The sequence below is a fragment of the Girardinichthys multiradiatus genome, chromosome 18 (genome assembly GCF_021462225.1).
Source record: "Girardinichthys multiradiatus isolate DD_20200921_A chromosome 18, DD_fGirMul_XY1, whole genome shotgun sequence".
NCBI classification, from domain to species: domain Eukaryota; kingdom Metazoa; phylum Chordata; class Actinopteri; order Cyprinodontiformes; family Goodeidae; genus Girardinichthys; species Girardinichthys multiradiatus.
The window spans coordinates 42,600,217-42,619,221 of NC_061810.1; the positions used below are offsets into that span (position 1 = coordinate 42,600,217).

At 40.5% G+C, this 19,005-nt stretch overlaps 1 protein-coding gene across 1 annotated transcript in view; it reads left to right on the plus strand.

The window, feature by feature from the left end:
- Positions 1-13,894: 13,894 nt before the first annotated feature.
- egln2 (egl-9 family hypoxia-inducible factor 2) overlaps positions 13,895-19,005 on the plus strand; it is a 29,966-nt gene continuing 24,855 nt past the window's right edge. Inside the window, exon 1 of the mRNA XM_047391436.1 lies at positions 13,895-14,231. The gene's annotated coding sequence lies outside the window, so the exon portion shown is untranslated. The remainder of the gene's footprint in view (positions 14,232-19,005) is intronic.

Genomic DNA, 19,005 nt, shown 5'->3' on the forward strand with positions numbered 1-19,005 from the left:
AATATGATAAGTCATTGTATATTTCAAAGACCCATTTGTTGTCTTGAGATGCTGCTTCAATATGTTCACAAAATGTTCTTTACATATGATGCCATATATTTTTCAAAATGCACCTGCAATAAATACACCCACACAACATGGTGTTACCACCCCTGTACTTCACAGATAGGATGGTTTTCTCAGCGACTGTTTTAAAATAAAGGATGGTCATTCTGGCCAAACACTTCAGTTTTAGTTTCAGGACATGTCTCATAAAATAAAGACCTTTGACCATGTGTACAATTGGTATTTTTATGTTGTTTTTAGAATAATAGCTTCTTCAGTCCATGCTGGTACAGGACTAGTTTTATTGTGGATAATGACATTCTTTCACCAGTTTCTGCACACATCTTCACAAGGTCTTTTGCTTTTGCTTGGGGATCGACACACATTTCGCAGCAAAACACCTTCATGTCTGGGACAAACTGGTCTCCTTCTTGAATGTAATGATTGCTGGACATTCACATGGCGTATACATTTGCACATAACTGTTTGAACAGATAAACACGGCACCTTCATGCCTCTGTAAACTGCAGCCAAGGACGAAAAAGACTTCTGTAGGTCAACAGATTTTTTCCTGATATCTTGGCTAATTTCTTCAGATTTGTTTTATGTTTTTATGCAAGGAAGCTGTGTTTGAGGTGTTTACCTTAAAATACATCCACAGGTGTGCTTACATTTAACTCTAATGTTGAAAATGAACAGAATCAGAAGCTTACATTATCATGAAACCATCATCAGGCTTTTACAAGTTGACAAAGACATCTTGATGAGTGCAACTTCTGGATTTTAAAAATGTAATAAAAAATCTATCAAATTTTTTCATTTATCTGGAAGTAAGGAAATTTAAAAAAGTGGTAATCCTAACTGACATAAAATAAAAGGTTGATTTAGTCTGGTTTCAAAGGCATTAAGTAATAATGTAGTTGAATTTGTTGATTTATAAACAGTGGTTCAGTGTAATAACATAGCGTATTATGGCCATTTAATGTATAGATATAATGTGTTTATATCTTGGGCTTTGGATAAAAGTTTTATTTCAAAAATAATAAGGGAACTAATAATGGGTAAGGGTAAACCGGGGTGAATTTATTAAACAATACAAATTTCAAAGAAGCACAAGGAAATAAAAGTCTGTGCAAAAAAATACTAAATGTTCTTTACTTTATTATTCAAAACATTGCTGGAAAAGGCCTGTCTTACAACCCCACTTCCAATGACAATGGGATGTTGTGTAAAATTTTAATAAAAAACAGAAAACAATGATTTGCATGTTCTGTTCAACCTACATGCAATTGAATGTACTACAAACACAAGATATTCAATGTTTAAACTGATAAACTTTATTATTTTGCAAATGTTAACTCATTTTGAATTTGATGCTTGTTCCAAAAAGCTGAAGCAGGGGCTTGTTTACCACTGTGTTACATCACGTTTCCTCTTAACAACACTCAATAAGTGTTTGGGAACTGAGGACACTAATTGCTGAAGCTTTGTAGGTGGAAGTCTTTCCTATTCTTGCTTGATGTACAAATTCAGTTGCTCAACAGTCCAGGGTCTACATTATTGTATTTTATGCTTCATAATGTGCCTTATTTTCAATGGGAGAAGGTCTGGACTGCAGGCAGCCCAGTCTAGTATCTGCACTCTTTTACTATGAAGCCACGTTGTTGTAACACGTGCAGAATGTGTCTTGATGCTGTCTTGCTGAAATAATCAGGGAGGTCCCTGAAAAAGACATTGCCTGGATGGCAGCAGATGTTGCTCCAACACCTGTATTTGCCTTTCAGCATTAATGGTGTCTTCCCAGACGTGCCAGTTACTCATCGGCACTAATACACCCCCATACAATCACAGATGCTGGCTTTTGAACTTTGCGCTGATAACAACCCAGATAGTCGTTTTTCTATTTGGCCCGGACGACACAACATCCATGATTCCCAAAAACAATTTCAAAGGTGGACATGTCAGACCAGACAAAGGTCATTCAAAGGTTTTCGGTCTTGCAGATTATGTGGAGAGATTTCTCAAGATTCTCTGAATATTTTGATGATATGTTGGACTATAGATAGTAAAATCCCTAAATTCCTTGCAATTGTACATTGAGAAACGTTCTTACTGTTGGACTATTTGCTCGTGTAGTTGTCCACAAAGGGGTGAACCTCATCCGATCCTTGATTGTGAGGAACTGAACCTTTCAGAGATGCTCCTTTTATACCAAATCATGATACTTTCCTGTTTCCAATTAACCTGTTCACCTGGGAAATGTTCCGAACAGGTATTTTTTGAGCATTTCTCTTTATCAGTCTTTTGTTGACCCTGTTCAAGCTTTTTTGTGTCGCAAGCATTAAATTCAAAATAAATAAATATTTGCAAAGAAAGAATAAAGTTGATCAGTTTAAACATTAAATGTCTTTTCTTCGTAGTGTATTCAACTGCATGTAGGTTAAACAAGATTTGCAAATTACTGTATTCTGTTTTTATTCACGTTTTACACATTGTGTAATGACTTGACAATTGTGCTGTCACATTTAATCAGTAAAATATCCTAATGGGTTTTAAACCTCTAACATCATATCTCTCCAGCTTCATGATTACTTGATTTTAGTTGACTTCTTCCATGTGCAGAGTTGTTAAAATACATGTTCAGCATAATGAGAAATACTCCAATTAACTGTCTTGCATGGAGATAAGGTCAATTCTGTTTTTATGTTTTCATAGTAAACATAGTGATAGTCATTAGTTAACCTTTTGTATGTTTTAATTACAGGAGGAACAAGGTGAAATCATCCACAACTACTGCCAAACTCAAGTATTCAATCATTCCCAATTCATACAATTATATGCTGTAAAACCAAAATGTTACCACAAAGTTTTTTTCTTCTTAACTTATTTCGGAGTTCACTGTACTCCAGTGGTGTCCTCAGTCACCAGATCTCAATCCAATAGCACTGCTTTGCGATGTGGTGGAACAGGATGTGCAGCCAACAAATCTGCAGGATGGTGCTGTCAGGTCAATGTGGACCAAAGTCTTTGAGGATTGTTTCTGACACCTTGTTGAATCTGGCATGCATTGATTAAACACAAACTGACCCTGTTCTGAGATACACCTGATTGTTTCCATCTGGGGTACCAAAAGCTCAAAATATGAGTCAATGGAGGAATATGTTTTTTTCGTTTGCCTGCAACCCACATATTCAGCTCTGCTGCTCAAATCTCAGATACACTTTACTTAAAAATGTGGTACCATCTGGAAAAAAAACAGGCTTTTCAGTAGCATGAAATTTATTGCCAAGAAGTATTGTTACATCCAATAAACAATCGACCAATCACAGATTTTCTTACTTTTCGTACTACATTTTGTCTAAAAACACCCTTTAAATACAAAAATGTGTGAAACCTGACTGACAATGTATATATGCATTTGTATGTGCCACATATATACTTTATATAGGGACAGCTTTGTACTAACTTTGTTATGGCCTAAAATATCAATGAGAAAAATAAACCTAGTTTGGCTTGAAATATACTTTATAATTGTGCATGTGCTTTTGTAAACCAAGTTTAAAGGAACCTTGTAAACATAATCAGTTGATTGTCACATACGTTTTTTTATAATACAAATAATAAATAAAATGGACTTAAACCATGTTTAAAATGACTAAATCGGGCAAACAAATGTCAAACAAAACATATGACATCAGGATGAAAACTATTAAAATATAAAAAACAATGTTCAGATTGGCATTTGCCTACAAAGGAAAAACAAAATCCAAATTCTGTTTAAGAATTACCCCTCCAAACCTCACCTACAACTTCTGCCTGATCCAGTGAAGAAGTTAAGCAGGTAAAGGATGCCAACGTGAAACAAAAAACACTTTTAGAAGATTATACCACATTAGCTGTCACTGATTTCTTTAATGCAAGCAAAACATTAATTAATTTGCAAATATGTGCCATGTAAACAATGATGGCGCTGGGCAAATAATTTCAGTTGACAATGCCATTATAAAAATTCAGAATTTCATCAGTCAGTCATTTTCTACCACTTCTTCCATAGTGGGTCACGGGGGAAGCTGGTGCCTATCTCCAGCAGTCTATGGGTGGGAGGCAGGGTGCACCCTGGACAGGTCACCAGTCCATCACAGGGCAACACACAAACAACAATCCACACACTCATTCACACACCTAAGGGCAATTTAGAGAGACCAATTAATAGGCATGTAGTTGGACTGTGGGTGGAAGCCGGAGTACCCAGAGAGAACCCATGCATGCACAGGGAGAACATGCAAACTCCATGCAGAAAGACCCCCAGGCAGGAGTCGAACCCAGGACTTTCTGGCTGCAAGGCAACAGTGCTACCAACTGCACCAGCAAGCAGCCCAGATGTTGTTTTTTTTAAATTCAAATTCAGAATTTGATTCAGAAAAAACTTTATTGCTAAGAAATGTTTCACATGTACAAGGAATAAGGTGCTACACATGGACAAACATACAGCATACATAAATAAATTTGGAAATATGTAGTGAAAAACATAAGTTGTGTAGGAATGTAATGAGAAAAATAGAGCACCACGGCAAATATTAGAAATATACAATAATGTGACTATGAATCTGAAAATATTATTTAATATTTAATATTAATAATTTAATATTTTATCAAATAATATGTCGGTCAGTTAAGGGTTGTCATGTGAATACCAGCCCAGTAAGGCGATGGTATTAGGACAAAATAGAAAGGTGTGATATGAGCTCTGACATTATTGAACAGCATAAACTCTGAACATATATGGAATGAATTCACACAATTTCTTAAAATACAAGAATTTATTAATAAAAAAAATGTCCACTCAAAGTCAAACATATATCAACAAACTCTTCACCATGCTAAAACAATCCAACTAACTACCAAACAGAATTAAGGAATATTGAAGACTAATGGGCTATGTACAATATAAACAAGTTGATTAAAGATGATTGAAAACCATGATCGAAAGAGTGATGCAACATTACCATGCAATGTTTATGTTTGAGAACCAAGGATTATCTTGAAGAATCTGGAAGTGAAGTTAAGTTAGTCTTTGAGCTAACTTAGGCAATAATCAGCATACCTTTAGACAACCATTCACTAAGTCTAGTTCCTTCTTTGAACAAAGAAGAAGACTCCTTTAAACATGCTGCTGCCTGCTCCTGTCTGCGCTTTGGTCAATCTAAACCTCAGAATGCGACACTAGCTGCAGACAGTTTTGGTCCTGATGGACTGCAGCCTCCTGCCAGAGGGTAGAGTCTGAAACAGCTTGTGTGGGAGGGGTCAGCTGCAACCTTTCCTGCTCGCCTCCGAGCCCTGGAGGCATTCAGTTCCTGAAGAGAAGGAAAACTGCAGCCAATCACCCTCACTGCAGAACGAATGATACGCTACAGCCTGCCCTTGTACCTGATGGCAGTGTACCAGATGGTGATGGAGGAGGTGAGGATGGACTCAGTGATGGCAGAGTATAAGTGCACTGTCTTTGGCAGGCTGAACCTCTTCAGCTGCCGCAGGAAGTACATTCTCTGGTGAGCCTTCTTGGTGAGGGAGGTGATGTTCAGCTCCCACTTGAGGTCCTGAGCAATGATGGTGCCCAGGAAACAAAAGTGGAGAGTCACACAGGATGATGGGGGTGGGTAGGGCTATGCTCTTTCAGAAGTCCATGATCATCTCCACTGTTTTTAGAGTGTTGAGATCCAAACTGTTGGAATAGATCAAACTTATATTGTTGGCTGTGTTTGCTAACATTGTCTATCCTCTTTTGTTTGATGATATGTGCCACCCTTCCTCTACCTCATACATAGAACTGGGAAACCTCTCATCCTAAGAGTTTTGTATTCTTACAACCCATATATCCATGTCTCACTACTCTGTATTTGTGTTATGTTTTAATGTTCCAGCATTATCTGTGTGCAATTGATACTGTACCAATGCCAATTTAATCTCCAAAAAAGCTAGACTGCCACACATTTTTTGACATGGTATGAGACTTGCAACCTAAAAATGCAATACATACACTGCACATTGGTACCACTACAAATGCAATGCGTACATCATAAATAGGCCCCATTTACATAAATGCTACTCACATATAAAATGATTTAATAGTAATGATACTTAATCTCATACCATTTAATTCAGACACCCTGTATCCACTGATGGATTTCTACTCACCTCAGCTAAATACTTGAAGTGACTCCAACTGCATGATTGTCTGGCCTATTTTCTTTTAATAATTTAGCTCAATTATTTGACCGCTGATACTCACAGACTTTAGTTGAAATTATACCCGTCATCCCACTATACATGCAATATACTGTATGTAATGGGGGTGGATCATAAACATCATAGACTTGGCAGTACTTGATGTTTCACAAAATATGCTTCAATTCTTCAAATTCATATGATATTTACATATGATGTTATGTGTTCCCATATGTATGTGGGGCCCAGAGTTGGGCTTAGACCAGGACAGAACCTGGAATAGGCTTTTATCCTACGGTTGCATTGAAATGGGGGATGGATGTGGGCCTCCTAGTTCTATGTCATTACCCTGAGTCCCAAATCCTCCAGGGTGAGTCATCAATCTCATCCCCTTACCCCTAGCCTGGCTACATAACAGCATATTACCTCATTTCCTCCAGCAAAGCAAATATAGAAGTGAACAGAAATGGCCTGTCTAAGCAAAGATTTATAGCACTGAGGTCAGAGATAGTTCATTATGGGTGATACAACAAAATTAAATATGTAGACGTATGGTTATTTTGGATACTAACGACTTGTATGTGCAATTTAGATAATGCATTGTTATTTTGTTCTTTAAATTTGTGAAAATGCACAAAAACAGAAATTGCAAGTAAGACACAAAACAAAACAAAAAAAACCTTCAGTTTGTTTTGATTAATTGGATCCAGCGTCCTGATCACGCTCTGCAAGACTACAAGTTTAGATAGAAAACAAAGGCTCATGGCCCTTATTTGCACGATAAATAATGAAAAGGTAACAACTGTTTTCCAAAAATAATTATCTGAAAACAAAATTATTTAATTGTTATTACAGGGTAAGAAACTAGAATGCAGAAAGCTTCTGTTGCAAGGGAGACCATATAAAATTATTTAAATAATCACTTTTTCTGTTTACTAATTTCTTTCCCAACGATTTTTACATTTTCTTGTTTCTTGACCAGGCTAGTTGTTGTAGAATATAAAATATTGTTTTTCATAAATAAAGTCAGATCAAATTCATGAGTATTTAGGGAAATTATTTCAGTAAAAGTTTAGATGTTTTTAACAGCATTTATCATCAGAACATACATTGACAAACTGGATGTGGTCTCAGGCACATGTGAAGCAACAAATGAAGGATGCTTCATTGCGTCGGCTGTGCTTGAGAGAGCCCTCAAATACCTGGACTGTTGACTATATTGTTTAATTGCATGTTAGAAATAAACCTAAATTGAGAAAATTGCCCAAAAGGTTCAGATAAGAGAGCCTTGTTTTGACTAAACAGGAAAACAAAAAAGATAGAAACATCCCTGAAGATACAGTTGGAAGAATAGTTCACAAGTTTAAAGTTAGAGGAACAGAAAGAGCAGAAAGAGAAAGCTCTTAATGGCTGAAACCAATTTAATGAGCAGGCAGTTGGTCTGAAAACTTTGACTGAAGGCAAAAAACCTGCTGCAAGACTTGGGGGCAGCCAGCACTGAGGTTTTAGTTTCCACAGAAAGGCAAACACTAAGGCCCATTTCCCATACAGGGATTAAGCCCTAGTTCTAGATTAAATCACATTTTAAACCAGGACTTATTGAAACAGCTTTCTTAGATATGGATTATAGTAGTTCCAGACTTGTCCTAGTCTTGAGTTAAATAATCTTCTGTCTTCAAGGAAGACTAGAGCTAATCCAGGTCTAAATGAAGTCTTAAATTAAGCCTGGCCAGAGGCTTCAGAGTAAACGCTGTATGCTTCACTGTGGATGGGCAAAATGGATTATCTTGACTACATCAATGATGCTGGAAGACCACCACCAAGACCAGAAAGAAGATTTCTCAGAGACAGAAATAACCCGCTGACTGAATTTGATGAGACAGATTTGCGTGACCGTTTTCGTATGTACAAAAACACTGCAGCTGAAATAATTTGTTTGCTTCAGACAAAGATTCTATGTGACCCAGTAAGAGGTACTCCTATACCTCCTTCCTTACAAGTACTTATCACTTTGAGATTTTTGCCATGTGGAACTTTCCACTGTAAAACAGCAGGTTTGTGTGGTGTGAGTGAATCAACTGTCTGCAAAATAGTGCACAAAGTCTGCAAAGTTATATGTGAACTGAGAAAGGATTATATCAAGTTCCCAGCTGCCATTGATCAGACAACCTACAAGCTACAGTTCTATGAATATGGGGACTTTCCTGAAGTAATTGGCTGTATTGATGGATGTCATATTCCTATTAATTGCCCTTCAACAGAAGATGCTGAGCTGTACGGAAATCGTAAAAACTGGTTTTCAATAAACGTACAGGGTGTCTGTACTCCCACTGTGGGGTTCTCAAACATTGTTGCACGTTGGAGCGGTTCAACACACGACTCAAGGTTTTCCAAAACTCGTCTTTGTGTTCTCAGTTTGAAGCTGGAGAACACAGTGAAGTCCTACGTGGTGACAGTGGTTATGCACATACACACTTCTTGTTTACTCCTTATCTGCACCCAGTCAGGCCTGCACAGCAACGCTACAACCAAGCCCACATCTACACCAAAGGGCTGGTAGAGCACATTATGATCTGGAAGAATCGTTTCCAATGTCTTAGGAATACGTTACGTTTTTAACCAAGAAGATGCTGTACTGTTATTGTGGCAGCGACAGTGCTTCATAATTACGTCAGGCAGCATGGCTGTGTAGACCCACCAACTGTATATTACTATGACCCACATGTTCCCATGGAGGTAGCCAATGACAAAACTGGACATGCTTTTAGAAACAGCTTTGCTGTGCAGCACTTTTCATAAAGAAAAAGAAAAGAAGCTGGAAGCCATTGAGTGATCCATAAGCGATCTGTTTGATTTTGTTTGACTACATTTTGTATCATTTTGAAAATGGTAAAGATGAAGACAAAATATGGTTCACTACTGAATAAATTTTGGTTGAATTGTGATTGTAATGGAACATGTTTATTTCATAATGGCACAAGGTCAACAGACGCATTGTTAGGAAAACACTGAAGTTTAGCTGCTGCTGTTGCTGCTGCTTCATGTCGTTCTCCATTTCTTTGACTGACAACTCCACTTGAAGGATTTTTATCTTGACTACATGTTCTTCTTTTAGATATTGTAATTTATGCTCATGAAACTCTATAGCACGTTTTTCATGGATAGTCAGCCTTTTCACTCTTGCTGTGCTACCTGGGATGGAGATACTGGCTGCTGCCACAGCTGCAGAGGTCTGATTTTTCTGACTCTGTTCTGGCTCCTTTGACATTTGATTCAAGCTCAGGTCATCTTTTTTAGAGAGAATTATAATACAAGACCTAAGATTTCAAGAGTAGTTCTCCTTTTTATTCATAGTGCAAAAGATGGTACTATTTAGCTTACCTGAGCAGGAAAATAAATACACACAAACACACATTGTAACAAAGAGTATTGAAGATTCCCCACCTGAACTGTCCAGATTATCATCATCTGGGATGCCTTCCAAGGATTTTTGGCTTTTAATCACCCCAGTCAACAATGCTCCCAGGTCATTGGTCTGTGGTCTAACTTGGGGCAATGGCTGCTGTTTTCTTCAGCTGTATTTTGATGTTTTTCTACAGGATCTTTACAAGGCAATATATGGCCTTATATAATCAAACATACATTTCATCATGAGTGATTAGAACAATCAGGATACTGTAAATAATATAATTAAATCTTACCTGAATCTGTTCAAGCGTCCTGTTGGTAACCTTTTCATTCGAGTTATATTCATTTACAATTGCAGTCCATGTGTTTTATTTTTTTATTTCTGTGGTTGAATCATGATGTTTGTCCTCAATTATGGGATATTTTGAAATAATTTCCTTCAAAAGCATCTTTTCAGTTTCAATGAAGTTTTTTGAACACTTTCTTTTTCTGTCATCCATGCTTGGTCAGAAGTCAAACTCCTGTTCAATACACATAGACTGCTAAAATTTATAGTAGGGAAATTCCACCCCAGGTTTTCAGAGCAACCTCACCTTTGCACCCTGTGCACATTGTTAATCTGATTCAACTTCCAACACATGATCTGACTGGTCCTTGATTACCTTAGTCAGAGTCTCTGTAGTTTGGAACAAGTTTATCTGAAGTTAAACAACATCTCAGTAAGCAATTGGATTAGTGCGGATTAAGTTAGACCAGAGTAGTGTAGTCCTGGTTTTATTTAAGCCCTGACCGCGAAAATGGGCCTAAATGCTTAAGGTCTCCATGTCTAAACTCTAAGACCTTGTGCTTTTGGGTACACTGACCGGAAAGTACAAGAAAAGTCACCTTTTATTTGCTCGCCGGTATCTAAATGAGCGGAATAACTTTATGGATTCTGTTATTAATTATTATTATTCTGTGGAGCGATGAATCAAAACTGGAACCTTTTAAACTTATAGATCACCATTATGTATGAAAGGGTGAAAAATGACATATGCTGAAACGTCATGCCTATAGTGAAGCATGGAGGTGGCTCAGTCATGCTCTGGTACAGTTTAGCCTCCTCTGGCACTGGAAGCCTGTAGTGTGTGAAGGGCAAGATGGCTTTAATCAAGTATTGGGTAATCCTTGGAGAAAATGTCATGCTGTCTGTGGGGAAGCGAAACCTCATTGGACCTTCAAGCTGGACAATAATTCCAAGCATATTTCATTATCCACCAAGACTTGGTTTCAGAAAACATCCTGGAAAATATCAAAGTGATCATCCTTGTCATGGTGTTACGTATGGCTCTGACCCACATGCAGAATCACGCTCAAAGGAAATGGGTACAAGTTTGAAAAAGGTTTATTTAAGCAGAATGGATAGGTATGGTGTGCAGGAACAACTGTAAAGAAAAACGACAGGTAAGTGGCACAGTAAACGAAACTGGAACTTAAATGTGAAATGTCTCTTACTAGGAGGGAGTAGGCAATCCGCCAGGAGGAGAGGGACTCGGACTGGAGAAGAAGTGAATATGGAGACAATAGTAAGTCAGATGATTTCTTAGTTACTTGGATTAGAGCTTGGAGTGCAGGCGAAGCATCAGCGGAGAGGTGGAGGGTGGACAGGTTAGGTTGAATGGTCTCTGGAGAACCCGGGTCCGGAAGTAGCCAGCCAGGGAAGTTCCAGAGTTCGGCGTCGGGTAGGTGTGTGTGGAAGATCCTTCCTGGGGAGATCCTAGGAGCAAGGCTAGTGCAAAACGAAGCCACCGGGGCCAGCCTGGGTAACCTCCAGGTAGTCGCCAGTATAATCCTTGGAAGGTCCTTGAAAACGTAGTTAGTGTTTGAACGAAGCCACCGGTGCCAGCCTGGGTAACCTCCAGGTAGTCGCCGGTTCAGTTCACTAAGAAGAACAAAGAACAAGTTAAATGTTGTCGAAGGCAAAGTAAACTTAATTAATACGAGGCTGGCTGAGTAGCTACCACAGAGGCTAATATTCGAGCAACGAGATGCTGGCTGCTTCCTGCTTAAGTACTCCAGGACTCAATCACAGAGATGGAAAACACCTGTCTCCACCACTGCTGAGCACTAGCGCCTACTAGGAGTCACGTAGACCTCGTCAGCTGCGAACAGAGGTGTCTGGTACCCTAATGAGGCTTCAAAGGGGGAAACTCCTGTAGCAGACAAGACCTGTGAGTTGATAGCATACTCAACCCAAGGGAGATGCTCGGCCCGGTCTAACAGGGCATAGGCCTCATCTCACAAGTTGCAGGACCCAAAGGATCTGTTGCTAACATCTGGTGCTAGATATCACAGAAAACTTTTAGAGGTCTAGTAGAGGCCTTGCCCACACTGGTCAAGGCTGTTTTGGCAGCAAAACAGAGGCCAACACATTGTTAAGCAGATAGTCAAAATGTTATGCCATAATAGTGTATATTACCAAAATGTACCCTATGGACTTCAGACATTTAGTTAGTTCAAATCAACATAACTGCAACAATAAAGTGGAATTGTGAGCACGAGCACTGAGTCAACTACACCTTCAGCACCTGAAGGACACAGTGTGCCAAAGAGCAGACCTGACCTGACCAGACAGACCTGATCACTGGACTTCAGCCATAGATTGTTCTATTAAAATCGTTGATGCTGATGAATAGAATAGGTTTGAATGAGAATTGCTGAGCCCTGTGCCTTGGACCACCAACTGTAGGCATGGTCTTGGGGGCAGCACAGGTAGTCAAAGTAAAAAAAAATCTGCAAGGTGTACTCCAAACAAGAAAGTTTCATTAGGTCACACTTTTCATGTGGATATAGACTTAGGTTTGGGTTTCTTCTATTGCTTATTGCTTGTCCAGTCAATGGAGAATGAGTGCTCCTGTGTAAACTTTGTAAAAAAATATGGCGATGTACCATGCGTGGCGAATGACCTTAAAGTTGCAATCTAATTCGCAGTCTGTGGTCTTTTGTACAGAATCCAGGCATCCTTTTAACATCTCTAGTTTAATTTCTTAAATACTTACTTCACTTTTGCACCTGAGCTATTTTGTCTGCTTTAAAAGTACAGGAGTTAGTTTCCTTGGATTGTCTTTCAGAAAGTGTGAAAGCTCATCTGAACTCTAGTGTGGACCAAACAATCAAACTCTGTTCCACCTGAAAACCTGGGTCTTGGTTCACTTGTAAATCAACCCTGCTACATTTCACTGTCAGAGGCAGAACCAATGGACTATCTAGAAAACCAAAGAGAGAAAGTGAACCGCAGGGAGTGACGTATAATTTACAAGAAATCATGTTTTTGGCGCCAGCATCTGACTGAGCATGTTATTGTCACAGCCAATGCAAGAAAAAAAATGGGGGGAGGGGATGGGCTTCATTTAAACAATAACTGCAACTGAATCCAAATCAACCAACATGCTCACCTCCCAGGGTGGCATGGTCTAGGGGTCGCCATGACCACCAAAAAAAGGCATCAGTCAAGTGCTGAACAGATTTTCCATTGCCTATTTGCTTGTCTATCCAGTTGGGAGAGGGTGACTCCCTGCGTTCTGAATGTCGTGGGCGCTGTAAGAAGATACTACAGCTAGCTAATAAAGCTAAAAGTAGCTACTGACTATCTCTAGTTCAGAGTCTAAAATAAATACTGTTAAAACCCCATTTGGTTTATTTTACAATGAATTTGTTAATGTTAATCATCAATTTACTCCGACTCCCGCAAAGGATAAACAGGTGGCCACAATGAATGGCTGGATGAAATGATTAAATAAATGAATTCATTCAAATAATACTTATTTTCTGGGTAAAATAGGCTTTGAGGGGCAGCAGGTTGTTATTTGGACGGTGACAGGAGGTGGGTGAGGGGTAAAGTAGCTGGCCCATGGCACCAATCATGCAGGAATATGGCTACTGACTTTACACAAGGGATGTTTTTCCATAACACTCTTAGTTTTTTTCACTTGAATAAGGTAATTTAACATTCTTATTTATGAAAACGTCATAATTAATTTTAATTTAGCACGGCTTGTTTCCAGGTTGCAATGTGTCTGTTTTTACAGTGCAGCAAATCATCAGTAGCTTACTTTTTACGTCCTGTAATAATACTTAGCGTAAGATTTTAGTGCATGTGAACGTCGGCGGTAGATGCAGGTCACATGGGCTAGTATGCATGCAAATGACGGGCGGTAGTTGAGACAGAGGGCCGTGGTAGGAGGGGGAAAGACTGTGAGGAGGACGGGGGAGGGAGGCAGACAGAAACTCGGGGCGCTCCTGCAGACAACGGGAAGCGCTGGTTTGGGTCGCTGAAGGGAAGCTTGCCCAACTCGGAGCATCCCCCCTCCGTCTCTCGGTCGGGGTTTAACGTGTCATAGCGGCATTTGATTGCCGTCACCACCTGGGCATTATTTATAACCGGCGCAAAAAAAAAAAATGATGGGACGTACTGCCGAGCAGAGCAAAGACACTCCCGGAAATAACATGCGTACTCTCAGCCTGTCACGTAGGCTCGCTGAGGATTTGTATTGCTGAATGGCTGCCGTAGATAGGTAAGTGAACAGAGAGATTTTAAACGCCTTTTCAACGTTATTACCTCATTGTTTATACATTAAAAAATGTACTTTAAACAAAATGAAATTAAAACGAAATTAATATGTATTTAACACTCTGCTAAATTTAGCAGAGGAATGTATGTGGCATTTAAGTTGGCGATCAAAAAGCAGACGAAGAGACGAAATAAATAATTTTTCATGGTTGCATGATCGAAAATTGTTGGAAATTTTAACCGTAAACTCTTATTTTTAAAGCAATAACATTGCCTAGTTTTTAATTTGTCGTTTTATTTTAATTTTGTAGAATAACCAAAGTAAAATAGTTGGGTTTTGCCTTACCCAGGGTTTTGATGACAAACACAAAAAAATGAGAGTAATACTGAGTGACCATATACAGGTCCTTCTCAAAATATTAGCATATTGTGATAAAGTTCATTATTTTCCATAATGTCATGATGAAAATTTAACATTCATATATTTTAGATTCATTGCACACTAACTGAAATGTTTCAGGTCTTTTATTGTCTTAATACGGATGATTTTGGCATACAGCTCATGAAAACCCAAAATTCCTATCTCACAAAATTAGCATATTTCATCCGACCAATAAAAGAAAAGTGTTTTTAATACAAAAAACGTCAACCTTCAAATAATCATGTACAGTTATGCACTCAATACTTGGTTGGGAATCCTTTGACAGAAATGACTGCTTCAATGCGGCGTGGCATGGAGGCAATCAGCCAGTGGCACTGCTGAGGTCTTATGGAGGCCCAGGATGCTTCGATAGCGGCCTTTAGCTCATCCAGAGTGTTGGGTCTTGAGTCTCTCAACGTTCTCTTCACAATATCCCACAGATTCTCTATGGGGTTCAGGTCAGGAGAGTTGGCAGGCCAATTGAGCACAGTGATACCATGGTCAGTAAACCATTTACCAGTGGTTTTGGCACTGTGAGCAGGTGCCAGGTCGTGCTGAAAAATGAAATCTTCATCTCCATAAAGCTTTTCAGCAGATGGAAGCATGAAGTGCTCCAAAATCTCCTGATAGCTAGCTGCATTGACCCTGCCCTTGATAAAACACAGTGGACCAACACCAGCAGCTGACACGGCACCCCGGACCATCACTGACTGTGGGTACTTGACACTGGACTTCTGGCATTTTGGCATTTCCTTCTCCCCAGTCTTCCTCCAGACTCTGGCACCTTGATTTCTGAATGACATGCAGAATTTGCTTTCATCCGAAAAAAGTACTTTGGACCACTGAGCAACAGTCCAATGCTGCTTCTCTGTAGCCCAGGTCTGGGGAATGCGGCACCTGTAGCCCATTTCCTGCACACGCCTGTGCACGGTGGCTCTGGATGTTTCTACTCCAGACTCAGTCCACTGCTTCCGCAGGTCCCCCAAGGTCTGGAATCGGCCCTTCTCCACAATCTTCCTCAGGGTCCGGTCACCTCTTCTCGTTGTGCAGAGTTTTCTGCCACACTTTTTCCTTCCCACAGTTTTCCCACTGAGGTGTCTTGATACAGCACTCTGGGAACAGCCTATTCGTTCAGAAATTTCTTTCTGTGTCTTACCCTCTTGCTTGAGGGTGTCAATAGTGGCCTTCTGGACAGCAGTCAGGTCGGCAGTCTTACCCATGATTGGGGTTTTGAGTGAAGAACCAGGCTGGGAGTTTTAAAGGCCTCAGGAATCTTTTGCAGGTGTTTAGAGTTAACTCGTTGATTCAGATGATTAGGTTCATATCTCGTTTAGAGACCCTTTTAATAATATGCTAATTTTGTGAGATAGGAATTTGGGGTTTTCATGAGCTGTATGCCAAAATCATCCGTATTAAGACAATAAAAGACCTGAAATATTTCAGTTAGTGTGCAATGAATCTAAAATATATGAATGTTAAATTTTCATCATGACATTAGGGAAAATAATGAACTTTATCACAATATGCTAATATTTTGAGAAGGACCAGTATGTTTATAGTGATAATGCAACGCTACTACGCTTGGCATTTTGTTTTGGAACTGTTTAGATAAAATCAAAAGACTTACAGGAATACAGGCCTTTGTGTGACACCACTAACTGTTTAAGATTTACTCACCAAGGCTCACTGTCAGGGCCGAAACAAGACTACGTGGGGCCCGAGCAGAATTTTATTTTGGGTCGTATTGCCAGTTGAGACCAAACCCACCAGCCACCATCCATAGGAAATTAATGGAAGCTGGAGGTCTCCTTGTTTTTCAAGGCAGAAAATTCTCCTTGGCAGTTTTTAACGTTGATAATATCAAATGTTGTATACAGAACTTGGCCACAAAAAGAGGCTGTTACAACCAAGTTGACTGACATTTATCATCAGTCAGTCAGTCATTTTCTACCGCTTATTCCATAGTAGGTCGCGGGGGAGCTGGTGCCTATCTCCAGCAGTCTATGGGCGAGAGGCGGGGTACACCCTGGACAGGTCGCCAGTCCATCGCAGGGCAACACACAAACAACCACACACACACTCATTCATACCCCTAAGGGCAATTTATAGTGACCAATTAACCTAACAGGCATGTCTTTGGACATTTATGACATTTATCATAACAGTTAAATAGGCAGAACATTCATCTATGATTGATCCTAGAGGCTATGTTGTCTGGGGCCTAAATGCCCCTGGTGGCAGGGCTTCGGGGGTGGATGAGATCCGCCCTGAGTACCTCAAGTCTCTGGATGTTGTAGGGCTGTCATGGTTGACACGTCTCTTCAACATTGCGTGGCGGTCGGGGACAGTGCCTCTGGACTGGCAGACTGGGGTGGTGGTCCCCCTTCATAAGAAGGGGGACCGGAGGGTGTGTTCCAACTACAGGGGGATCACACTCCTCAGCCTCCCTGGTAAGGCCTACGCCAGGGTATTGGAGAGGAGAGTCCGACCGATAGTCGAACCTCGGCTTCAGGAGGAGCAGTGTGGTTTTCGTCCCAGCCGTGGAACACTGGACCAGCTCTATACCCTCTACAGGGTGCTCGAGGGTTCATGGGAGTTTGCCCAACCGGTTCACATGTGTTTTATGGACCTGGAGAAAGCATTCGACTGTGTCCCTCATGATGCCCTGTGGGGGCTGCTCCAGGAGTATGGAATCGGGGGCCCTTTATTAGGGGCCATCCGGTCCCTGTACGAGCGGAGCAGGAGTTTGGTCCGCATTGCCGGCACTAAGTCGGACCTGTTCCCAGTGCGACCCGGTCCCGGATAAGCGGAAGACGACGAGTACGAGTACGAGTAGGCAGAACATTCATCTATGATTGTTTGTTACTTTACGTCTCAACTCATTACATTTGTCGTCAACTGAAGGACTAAAAATTTTAGCTTTTAATATGCTGTACCTCTATTTTGTAATCTACACATATAAGCTTGGTATCATTCAGAGGTGCTTTTATTGCTTTTTCATATACAGGTCCTTCTCAAAATATTAGCATATTGTGATAAAGTTCATTATTTTCCATAATGTCATGATGAAAATTTAACATTCATATATTTTAGATTAATTGCACACTAACTGAAATATTTCAGGTCTTTTATTGTCTTAATATGGATGATTTTGGCATACAGCTCATGAAAACCCAAAATTCCTATCTCACAAAATTAGCATATTTCATCCTACCAATAAAAGAAAAGTGTTTTTAATACAAAAAACGTCAACCTTCAAATAATAATGTACAGTTATGCACTCAATACTTGGTCGGGAATCCTTTTCCAAAAATGACTGCTTCAATGCGGCGTGGCATGGAGGCAATCAGCCTGTGGCACTGCTGAGGTCTTATGGAGGCCCAGGATGCTTCGATAGCGGCCTTTAGCTCATCCAGAGTGTTGGGTCTTGAGTCTCTCAACGTTCTCTTCACAACATCCCACAGATTCTCTATGGGGTTCAGGTCAGGAGAGTTGGCAGGCCAATTGAGCACAGTGATACCATGGTCAGTAAACCATTTACCAGTGGTTTTGGTACTGTGAGCAGGTGCCAGGTCGTGCTGAAAAATGAAATCTTCATCTCCATAAAGCTTTTCAGCAGATGGAAGCATGAAGTGCTCCAAAATCTCCTGATAGCTAGCTGCATTGACCCTGCCCTTGATAAAACACAGTGGACCAACACCAGCAGCTGACACGGCACCCCAGACCATCACTGACTGTGGGTACTTGACACTGGACTTCTGGCATTTTGGCATTTCCTTCTCCCCAGTCTTCCTCCAGACTTTGGCACCTTGATTTCCGAACTTACTTTGGACCACTGAGCAACAGTCCAGTGCTGCTTCTCTGTAGCCCAGGTCAGGCGCTTCTGCCGCTGTTTCTGGTTCAAAAGTGGCTTGACCTGGGGAATGCGGCACCTGTAGCCCATTTCCTGCACACGCCTGTGCACGGTGGCTCTGGATGTTTCTACTCCAGACTCAGTCCACTGCTTCCGCAGGTCCCCCAAGGTCTGGAATCGGCCCTTCTCCACAATCTTCCTCAAGGTCCGGTCACCTCTTCTCGTTGGGCAGCGTTTTCTGCCACACTTTTTCCTTCCCACAGACTTCCCACTGAGGTGCCTTGATACAGCACTCTGGGAACAGCCTATTCGTTCAGAAATTTCTTTCTGTGTCTTACCCTCTTGCTTGAGGGTGTCAATAGTGGCCTTCTGGACAGCAGTCAGGTCGGCAGTCTTATCCATGATTGGAGTTTTGAGTGATGAACCAGGCTGGGAGTTTTAAAGGCCTCAGGAATCTTTTGCAGGTGTTTAGAGTTAACTCATTGATTCAGATGATTAGGTTCA